Below are 11,821 nucleotides of genomic sequence, written 5' to 3'. Positions count from 1 at the left end.
GAGGTGACAGCCCCCATCCCCACCCCACCCCGCTTTCTCCTCCTGTGGCTACTTGGGGAGCCCCTTGGGACCACCTGTCTGAAATGGACAGGGAGTCAGTGCTCTTCACCGAGGGCAGTGCCATCGCTGCATGCCATGCAGCTCGCTGGAGGGCTGCGCCATCCACCCGGCCTCGGGCACCTTTCTAGTCGAGGAGGACACTCCTGGCTCAGCCCAACTGGCAGAACCTGTAGCTGTTCACCCAGCCCTTAAGGAGGCCACAAAAAGGGGCCTTTCACAGCCTCCCGGGCTGTTGCTAACAGCCTTGCAGTTGGGTCTGGCCAATGGCTACGGGACAATTTTCTCATACAAGGCAAGGCCATCTGGGGCTCCAAGATACGCAAGGAACTAGCAGAATCCCCCATCCCTATCATCAGTTCTCACGTTTCTGCTCACGCTAACCGCTCCACACCCGAGGCCATTTTTAGGAATACTGCGGTCAGACCCCCTCACTCAGCCTTCCACTCTCTGCCCTGTAGATGCCTCAGGGTACCGACCCTTCTCCCCAGCTTGCGAAATGGACCCGCACAACCTCAGGTCATCGGGGAATTCGTGCCTTAACAACTCGTGCTCGTGCGAGGGGACGCCCCCCTCCTCAGCGGCAGCCAAGGTGGTGATAGATGAGCGCATTCTCTGCACCCAAACCGAACAACGGGGACCCACTCCCCCGGGGAGACCGACCATACTCCCGCTCTGCTGGGGCTTCCAGATAACCCATCACCATCACTGATACTTAACACGAGGCTTCCCTTGGTGAACTCCGCCCACAATTCCTCCTCAAAACAGGTAATCTCTTTCCTTACTACCTTCAATGCTGCTCCCTTCAGATGGCCAAACACTGCTGACTCTGACCAGGGCACCCACTGTACCTCTCAGGACATTCAACAGTGGGCTCTCCCACCCAACATTCTTCCAAACTTCCATCTAGGATCCCGCCCCCAGGTAGCTGGCCTCATCAAGCATCTTAAGGACCTCCTTAAAGAGACACCACTTAAATTATTTGCAAGCAAGTGGTTCTCGAAATGGATGCAACTCTTGCCGCAGGCCCTCATCTTGCTTAATTCTCACCCCCTGAGCCTTTATACCCCTCATACCAATGATTACACAATTATCACACACCCTCCAAAATGCCACTGCGGGTCGTTTCTGGCAGTTCTCAAGCTTTCACACTCTAGCACGACGCCCTTTACGTTTTGACCTCTGACTCCACTTCCCTATGCTGCTATGATTTTCTTTTTCATCATCTGACCATCCGCTTCCCTCTGATATAGCCTGATCGAGGGCAGAGAGTCCTATATGGTCCCGTCACCACTGAATGCCCCACAGGCCACAAGCCCACCAAGTCAGTGCGAGATCATCTCTTTGGAAATCCTGCCAACGGTGACGACTCTCCAAAAGCAGCCACCTCCACACCGGCCGCTCTCACCAAATACAGTGGCCACAAGAGCTGGCTGATGAAACTGAACGCCCCGGCTAATTTAGAGGAAGCAGAAGTCAGCGCCCTGGGACCAACCAGTGGCGCACTTTGGGTGTCTGAAAGAGGGAAAGGAACTCTGCTTGGTGGACGCAGGCCACATTTGGGGATGAGAACATGCCGAGCAAGCTACAAGTCGTGGCCTGACCCCACGCCAGGCAAGGCGACCCAGTACTTTCCCCCACCAAGCAACCGCGCTCAGCCATTAAGCAATACACAGAGAGCTCATCCAGAAGGAACCTGACCCCAGCTCATTCGAACGTCAGCGCTCCATCTGCTGATGGCTATTCTTATTGCTTTGTACCGCCTGGGTGATAGGGTTACTGGTAGAGCCCTTGGGCCTAACCCTCACCCAGATAGAATGCTGTCAAAACACTGCTGCGGCCCACAGTAGCACCACAGGGTGGCAAAGCAGGGAATGTTGGCGAGCCCTGTTGGAAGGGCTCAGGCTAGTGTGCCACTGAGTCTGAGGGGCAAGGGGATCGCATCCCTTTATAGGCAATGGGCCCGCTGGAAGCAATGTCTAAATGACACTCGCCCAATTTCAACATCAAACACTGCTACAAGCTAACTGGCCCTATGATTGCTCGTACATAAAACCCACCTGGGTACAGGGACTGTGCTCCCAGGATTTGTCCACTGATTGCCCTCACGGCTTGAGCCCAGGAATGCCTAAGGAGCACCCATAAGATCTCCCGTAGCCTGGGATATAAATGTGCCCAGAATCTTTATGTGCTTGGATGAGCTCCTCCGGGAAGGAAAGGACAGCATCCCACTCTGTTGCTAAAGGTGCCCTTGATGACCCCAGAGAGCTCTTAACCATTTGTTCCACTAGCAGCAGGCACCAGACGTGCAGCTCGGTCCTCGGGGAAGCCTCTAAGTTATATCAGGCTAGCCTATGCCCAGCCCATGATCAATACCCCAACTGCACAGCCACATGGGAGGATGCACCCGCCCCTGGGTGGCCACCACTCCAGAGGACCTCACCCCTGAGTGAGACAGACTCACTGCTGGAGAGGATACCATTCCAGACAATACCGCCCCAGCCCAAGAGCTCACCACTGGAGATGCCTATGCGTCCTATACCAGAGATGACACCCCAGGGCCGTGGCACCAGCTGGAGACCTAGCTGCTCACCCAGATGGCCCGACTTCCCAGTTTATATTGCGGAACGCTGCCATGGAGACTAAGACTTTCCAGAAACAGTGGAGTAAACGCAGTGCCCCGATGGCATCGGGGGATGACCTACTATGATATGATTTTGCAGAACTTGCTAGGTCCTTGCTGGCTGACCCTACCCTATACCAAGAGGCTCGCCAGACTGTGAGTTTGTCCCCCGCCGACAGCAGGACAGCGCTGTATCATATTTCCCCACGGAAGCAGGCCACAATGTGCGCTCCAAACCAGACAGCTCCCCGCCTACAAGCGACTGAAGGGTGTTAACGTCCTCACCACTAACTCAGATGCTTCAGCATCACAGGGGGGATTCTACTGTAAGCAGCTGAGTTAGTTTTTTTTTTTATTGTAATGCAAGTGCCTGACTTTAAGCTTCGCATTGCCTAGGCACCCACATCAGAGACAGCTATCTTGAATAAACACACTGCCGGCTACAGGACTAGAGGAAGAGTCAGGCGGCCCCGCCCCAGAAGCCTCCTTTGTTTCGGAGATCTCTGGTCGACTGAGGGAACTGACCACCTGACCACTTGTTTTTCCCTTCTGGCATTGTAATTCCCGCTCATGTTTTAAATTCACCAATAAAGACTGAACCTGTGAACCCCTAGGCATCCCGTGCTAGACCCCAGTCAAAGAAGCCCAGGCCTGCACACGTACTCTTTCTACCCATGACCTCGCTGCGTGCCTCCACGCATGCCATGTGTTCTCCAGGACCTGTGAGTAATAAACCGTGTTTTTTCTTCGAAGTTCTCTGATGGCTGTTACTGAAGTGTGTCTTGCAATCATAATAAGAACCGCAAGGTGGCAGGGGTGGGGGGTGGGGGGTGGGGGGTGGGGGGGAGGGCGGGTCTAATCACAATACTGGCTCCCAAAGGGGAAATGTCTGTGAGGGCTGCCTCAAGCAGTATGGCCCAGGTGAGTGCCCCAGGCATTTCTGGACAATAGCATCACTACTGAGAGGCTGAGCCCACCCCCAAGACTTCTGTTGTTTACCTTCCTCCTGGAGGGGTTCTTCCTCACCCCTCCTTGGGTCAAAGGGATCCTTTGATACGCAGTCAGTAACCACAGGACCACACCTAGACTACAACTCTCCACAAGAGAATCACAGTCTCTGGCCACACGTGACAGAGGAATCATTTGAACTCCTTCTGCATGAAGAAGTACAACTGAGGTAGTGGATTTTTGAACAACACATTCTCAATCATAAAGTAACGGTCAGGAAAGCACTGAGGACCGGGGATTTTCCACATCGCTCTTTGCGCTCGTTTCTCCAAGAAATGGGTCTGAGTCCATTGCTGGCCACTAAGTGCAGAACATGGGTGGTTTTCGAACGTATCAGCCCCACCCCTCCCCCCAGATTAAAAACTCAGGTGTGAAGATTTACCGTCCACATTTGAGAAGTGTGGTTTACTTACACCAAACAGGTACACAGAACCAGTAAGCAATTTGGGGGGATTTACGTGCATCAAACTGTGGAGAGAGGGAGACGGGTGGTGATCTTCACAAGACATCACCAAGTACAGTCTGGTTGGGAAGAAGCATACACACGTGTCAATGGTTATTTGGAGAATCGACCAAGGGACAGGAGTTTGGGAGAGAGGTGCTAAATAATTCTCTAGAAAACTGATTTTAGTCTACGTGGAAAGGCAGGCCAAGTCTCTGGTCTAACCCTAGGATGAAATATTGATTACCCCCATTGAAAGAGGATGAGAGATCACAAACTTCAGAGGAGATGTCACCTATCAATTAGACCAGCAGAATGTAAATCAAGAACAACCCCGCTGGAGGCGTTGGCCAGGAGGCACATGACAGGAGTGGTGCCCAAGTTCAACGCCCTCGTCCCGGCCATGGTCAGGGGCTTGGCGGCCTGCTGAGGAAAAGTTCTGTTCCATCTCAAACTGTGGTCCTCCACAAATTTTCAAAAATTTACTTAAACTTCTTTCCTAGTAGAAGCTGAGCAAGAAGAGACTGTCCTGTATGGCCGCGTACGGGAAACCTGGCCTTGCTGAAGGTTAGGACTGTGCCGAGAAGGGGGGCAGGCGGGTAACTGAGCTGCTACAGAAGCAGAACAGCTGTTTGTCTGCACCTCTTTGTTCTCTCATTATGGAAACCTGGGAGAGGCCTCAAGAAACCACATGACAGCGTCCTGTGTATACCCCATTTTATTGACTGAGGTCACCAGGGGTGTAGCTGAGAGTCAGATCTGACTTTACTCCAGGTTCCACATCATCTTGCTCAAGAAGTTTATATCGCAGACTTCAGTTTCCTCGTGTGGGACATGATAAAAACAATCCTCCCTCACAGAATCGCGAGGATTAGTGAGAAGGCAGGGAATCACCGGGTCTGGTGAGGACTCATCAAATCTTTGCCTGGGAATGGCGCCCTGGTCCCCTTGGTTAGCCGGTGCTCACTGCGGCCAGGCTCCCGAACCCTGCCCTTCGTGGAGAGCGCTGCCCCAGGGCCTCCCGAGGCTGCGTTTGGGAGCTGAAGCCATTTTCCACCCCCACAGATGGCTCGAACTCGTTCTTCCAGGCCTTTCTGAGCCCACTGTTGTTGCTCCTTTCTCTCTCTCTACTCTTTTCCAAAGGCGAACAACTGCTCAGGGAATGAGGTGCTCAGCGCCCGGCGTGCTGTGTGGTGGAGAGGACACACACAGGTCTGGGACTCCCTCCAGCCTCCAGCCCTCACACTCCAATCGGGAAGGCTAACTGGTACAATCCCTGGACCATCTCCCTAGCTCCGCTGCCAGCTCTGGACCAGTATCCTCCTCTTCGGGGGAGCTGCCCCACACAAACACATCCTCCGGTTATGTGGTTCCGGGGGCGCCCCCCGTTCCTACGTGACCCACATCTCCCTCACCACAGCTGACTGGTTCAGGGGTCAGCCAGTCCCATCCCTTACGCCTCCTGTTGTCGGCTTAAGGCCGGCCACCTGAGCACCAGCCTGGGTTTCTTCCCCAGCACTGAGGGAAACGGAAAAACTTACTCCTTGTGCTTCATGGGTCTTTGAGGGATTTTTCATTCCACTCTCCATGAGGGAAAAAGGGAGCAGGACTGATACATATTATTGATGAATTTAGCAAAAGAAAGAAGAGCAAGATGATTCGGCTCTATCTAGACTGTTTAACTTTTGCATCTGCATTTCCACCAAGAGGAAATGCTACAAGCTTACAATGGCTTATAACCCGTAGTCAGCCAGAATTTCCTTTGGGTAACTCGTCAGGGTAGGCTAACTGCTGTCACAAATATCCCAAGTCTTGCTGGCCTAAGACAGTACATTTTTATTTTTTGTTCTTACCAAGATCCAGTGCACAGTGGTGGTGCAGGCGATGGGGTGATAGTCTCCTTGTGTCATTCAAAGGCTCAGGAAGGGAACCCATACGACAGCAGGTTTGAGATAACCGCAGACCCGCTCAGCAGAAGAGGAAGAAACAAAAGAGAACGACACGATCTATTACAGAAGAGATACACGAAAGTCTTCTAATGTCAGAAAATGCCAAGCTTTGGGCACTTGGGATGGTCCCTATCTTACCTACAAGCTCCACACCATGTACCCCAAATAGAAAAGACTCACTAACTGACACACTGAGCCCCTCCATTCACAGCAGAAGACTGTTAGTGAAATGGCGTCCCAACTGTAGATCAGATCCATGCCAGTTACCTTGGCTGATCATATGACTCCTTTACTCCCAAATACGAATGGACAAATGGTTGCCAGATACTTGAGGAAAGTGAAAGAGAAGATCATGATGAACAAACAGAACTATTTCTGGAGAAGAAAACAACTATAATACAGGAAACGGAAGAGAACATTACCAAAACTTACAAATTCATATTCTCAGAATTTTAAGGAAGACAATGGGTTTATAAAATGAGAACAGCGTGCTATAAGAGGGCGCAACTGGAGAACAAGAGAAAGCCCTTGGAAACAGAAATATTTTTGCAACGTTAAAAACGTAATAGATACCAGGTGCGTACGTCAAAGTCACCCTGCCTTACCCAGCCTGTGACGCAACGTGGGTGCAGCGTTTGTGACCCGCCAACACCACAGGACCTCTCCCGGTAACAGGACCAGGAGCCCACCGCCTGACTCCCAAAACGAACACCATTTCCGGTCCACCCCAGAGCGGCCGCCCTCTTCGCTCCGAGGCAGCTACCGCAGGCCCCGCGGCTTCACCTTCACGCCCGCCACGATGCACTTGCCGCCCACTTTGCTGCCCGCGCCGCCCTCGCAGGTGCGCCAGAGCTACCACCCCGACTGCGAGGCCGCCATCAACAGCCATTTCAACCTGGAGTTCCACGCGTCCTTAATGTGCCTGACCACGGCCGTTTACCTCGACCGCGACGACGTGGCCTTGAAGCACTTCACCCGGTTCTTCCTGCGCCGCTCCCGCGAGCACAGCATGCGGGCCCGGTGCCTGATTCGCCTGCAGACCCAGCGCGGGGGCCGCCTCGACTTCCAAGACATCAGGAGCCCAGTCAGTGTCAACTGGAAGAGCGGCCTCAAGGCCATGAAGTGCACCTTGTTCCTGGAAAAGCTCATGAACCACAGCCTGCTCCACCTGCACCAGCTGGCCATCGACAAGAGCGACCCCCACCTGCACCACTTCCTGGCAACTCACTACCCCAGCCAGCAGGTGGCGTTCATCAGGGAGCTGGAGGGTCATGTCACCACCCTGAGCATGATGGGGGCCCCGGACGTCGACCTGGCAGGGTCCCTCTTTGACAAGCTCACCCTGGGTGACAGCGACAAGAACTGAGCGTGGACTGGACTTCCCCAGAGCCACAGGGTGACCAGAGCGCTGGTCACCGTGCCTGCCATGCACACGGCAATAGTGCCATTGCAGAAGAAGTTCACTTAAGTTTTTTTCTTCCAGCTTTGCCACTTCTTCCAATAAACTTATTTGGGTCCTAAAGAAATAAAGGTCTCTCCTTGGTTCCTGTGTGCAAATCGCTCACTTTTTAAAACAGGTATCCAGGAGGCTCTCCACCCACCCATGCCCCACCCACATGCCGCTCAGGATCTCCACAGAGGGAGGGAGAAGGCATTCCATGGGGCGCCGGAAAGTGCAAAATCCATCTTCCCCTTATAAACAATGTGGGTATATGGCGGGTGGTGAGGTGAGGCGCTGCTGAATGCGGGTGCCTGCGAATAGCAGGAGTATAAAAACGCGGTATAAAAATCACAGTAGTGTGGCTTCTGGAGGAAGAATGAAGGGAATGGGGTGGGACAGGGATTAAAATAAAGGGTCCTTAAAACTTTACCTGTAAACTTCGAGTTTACTAAAATATGTAAATGTTAGTGTCTGTTGATTCTGGGAAGCAAGATGGAGACCCCAGAAGCCAGCTTGGCAGGGTCCCTCTTTGACAAGCTCACCCTGAGCAACAGTGATAATGGTTACTGAGCCTCAGGCTGGCCTGCACACAAACACAGGGGTGACTCCCTCGTCACCATGCTGGACATGCATATTGCCCTTACAACACATGCAAATGTAGGCTTTTTACTGTACTCTTTCTTCCATTAAGGTAACATGGTACCCCAAACCCCAAATTACTCAACAGAAGGACTGAAAAATATAAGGTCCCGGCTGAAGGTCACTTTGTGATATTGAATATCAAGTAGAATAAAGCTCTCTGAATGTTAAGCCACGTTACTCTGACTCTGGCTGCTGTGAAGAATGTAGAGGATGAGGAGAGTTGAAGCTGAAAGGCCAGTTAAGAGTTCACTGTAGCAGGCCCAGAGAGACAATGGTGGCTTGAACTGCGTGTTGGTAGAGGAAATGAAGAGATGCAGACAAATTGCAGATGAACTGGATGAGTCTACAGGATCTGCTATATGGACCAGAGGTGAGGAATGGGAAAGGACAAAAATAATCTAGGCTCAAGTTTGGATCTGAACACCCTGGCTGCTGGTCGTGCTATTTATTAAGCTGGGCGTATTTGCAGGGGGACTCGAGGAGCTGGGAAGGCATGTCATGTAAAATCTGAGGTGCCTATTAGATACCCAAGTGGAACTGTCATGCAGGTAGCCAGAAAAATGAATCTGGAGCTCAGGGGAGATGTCAGGTTTGGAAAAATACATATGGGACATATTAGGCTATATATACATACATGGGTTGAGGTCACGGAGTAGATAGAAGCTCACCAGAAAGGAAGTAGAGAGATGATGGCACAGGCGGCCCCAAACCCAGAGCAGCCAGCACTCAGAGGATGGGATGAGACGCTGGAACACCTAGAGAGCCGCTGGTCCCGCTTGGACCATTGCCTCATTCCAGACTGTGGCCACCTGCGTCTGCTCAGAGATTATCTCAAAATCAGCCTGTTCTTAATCTCAGCGTGGTCTCTGGTTTCTCCTTTCTAGACGTGGAGAGGCGTTAGCCTATTACCTTGTCTTCTTGACTATAGGTAGAAAGACAATTATTTCCCAGTAAAAGGATTTCCCAAGGAAACGACAGACCTGCTTTTCTATGTTTGGCTTTTGGTTTTTTTTCCGTTCCCCTTTTACAACTCTTCCCCTCTCTCAGTCCATTCTCTATTTCAGCAGATGAAATCTGTTCCCATGTAAACCCTAAGGTTGTCTAGGTCTGAGAAAAAATACTCAAAACATATAATTTCTTCTGTGTCGTGTATAGTTTACAAGGGTCAGAGTTAGAAATTTTCAGACTTCGTACCCTATATTCAAAGACACATGAGTAGCTTGAGTCATTTCAGAGTTAACTAGATTCCTGTTAACATTTACTGAAATATGAACAAGTGTAGCTAAGGAGTAATTTCTTTCTACATTTCCCTATAACTCTGCTTCAATACTTTCTTAAAAATGAGGATTATGGTCCTTTGAGTTTAGTTTCCAGAAAATGGTGTTGAATGGTATTTCCCCCTTTACTCTTTTTAGTCAAACTTGTTTTTTTCACTCTTTCTCTGTCTGCTTTGAGGTCCCTGCTCTCTCTCTGATACAGTCTCAATACATACATACATATATATATATACACATATATATATGTATACATATATATGTATATAAACTGTTCTCCTCTAGATATGAGGAAGCACAGGCTGAGCAGCTGTTCATCAGTGTTTACAGCTATAAATTGACTGAAGATCCTTCTTACTCTCCTGTTTTGGAGAAGCAGTTCGGTGTCTTGGATCCTTCACCACAGGGTGACTCGATTCAAATCCCAGTTTAGCCACTTACGAAATTGGGGGAACTTGGGCATGTTATTTCACTTCTCTGCGCCTCAGTTTCCTCAGATGTAAAACAGGGATAATAAAAGTGTCAACCCCATTGGAGAAAATATTTGCGAATGATGCCACTGACAAGGGCTGAATATTCAAAATATACAAACAGCTCATACAAGTCAGTAACAAAAACAACAAACAACCCTATCAAAAAATGGGCAGAAGACATTTCTCCAAAGAAGACATACAGATGGCCAAGAAGCACATGAAAAGATGCTCAACATCACTAATTCTTAGAGAAATGCAAATCAAAAGGACAATGAGGTCTCACCTCCCACCAGTTAGAATGGGCATCATCAGACAATCTACAAAGAACAAAGGCTGGAGAGGGTGTGGAGAAGAGGGAACATTCCTACACTGTTGGTGGGAATGTACATTGATGCAGCCACTGTGGAGAACAGTCTGGAGGTTTCTTAAAAAACGAAAAATAGAGCTACAGCATGATCCAGCAATCCCACTCCTGGGCATATATCTGTACAAAACTATAATTCATAAAGAGACATGCACCTCAGTGTTCATAGCAGCACTATTTCCAACAGCCAAGACATGGAAGCAACCTAAGTGGCCATCGACAGATCAGTGGATAAAGAAGATGTGGTGTATATATATATACTACGGACTATTACTCAGCCATAAAAAAGAATGAAATAATGCCATTTGCAGCAACACGGATGGACCTAGAGATTATCATACTAAGTGAAGTTAAGTCAGACAGAGAAAGACAAATGTCATATGATATCACTTATATATGGAACCTAAAGTATGATACAAATGAACTTATTTACAAAACAAAAACAGACTCACAGACATAGAAAACAAACTTATGGTTACCAAAGGTGAAGGGGGGAGGCAGTATAAATTAGGAGTTTGGGATTAGCAGATTCAAGCTACTCTATACAATACAGATAAACAACAACGTCCTCCTGTATAGCACAGGGAACTATATTCCATATCTTGTAATAAACAATAAGAAAAATGAATATATATGTATAACTGAATCACTCTGCTGTACACCAGAAACATATTGTAAATCAACTAAAATTTTTAAAAAGCATCAACCCCACTGGGTTGCTGAGATTAAATGAGTTAATATTTTCTAAATACTTACAACAGTGCCTGGCACATATAGTACATATATTTGTAAGCCACCATTTATCATCATTACCATCATTATCATTCACTTACTTCTAAGTTCATTTGTGGTGTTTATGATTTGTTGATGAAAGGATTTCACATTTATACTTTGCCACTAGGGGGCTCTCTTGCATCTCGACCAACTGTGTCACTCTGCATATCAAGAAGGAGAAATCCTTCCTAGCTGCTTGGCTGCCAGTTGCTGCCAGGCTTCAGGGAGGGCAGATTGCTGTTTTCAGTGCCCCAAACTCAGGCCCAAGCCTGGAGGTGAGTTTTGCTGTGACAACCCTCTGTGGTAATTCCCCATTTGTCTCAATCAGCCTCCCCTTTAAGTCGGCCCCTAGAACAATTGTTTTGCTTATTCTTCCCCGACCCAGGTTGCCTGAGCCTCCCTCCTCTTTCCATCCTGAACTACAGTCCACTCCTCAGAGGTGGGAAAGACTGAAAGGATGAAAAGCTAATCCTGATCCCACCCATCTTCTGGATGTTGGGACCTGAAAAGGAGAGGAATGGGTGGATTGGAAGGGGAGAACGGGCAACAGGGCTACTGATAACATAATAACGAAAATGTATGTCACCACGCACTTGATTTAGCAAAGACGTTCTCAAGCTTTGCTGCACCTTAGAGCCACCTGGGAGTTTTTAGAGCTCTCAATGCCCAGGCTACCTCCAGGACCAATTACATCAGTCTCAGGGGCAGGACCACGACATCCCAGGTATTGAAAGCCAGTGCAAGAACACCTTGCTACTCAAAATGTGGTCCCTG

General features: G+C 49.4%; 1 pseudogene; it reads left to right on the top strand.

The window, feature by feature from the left end:
* The first annotated feature begins 6,878 nt into the window (after positions 1 to 6,878).
* LOC115850546 (ferritin heavy chain pseudogene) lies at positions 6,879 to 7,445 on the top strand (annotated as a pseudogene).
* The last annotated feature ends 4,376 nt before the right edge of the window (positions 7,446 to 11,821 follow it).

This window comes from Globicephala melas, chromosome X (assembly GCF_963455315.2).
Source record: "Globicephala melas chromosome X, mGloMel1.2, whole genome shotgun sequence".
Taxonomy (NCBI): Eukaryota; Metazoa; Chordata; class Mammalia; order Artiodactyla; family Delphinidae; genus Globicephala; species Globicephala melas.
This window is presented reverse-complemented; position numbering and strand designations above follow the sequence as displayed.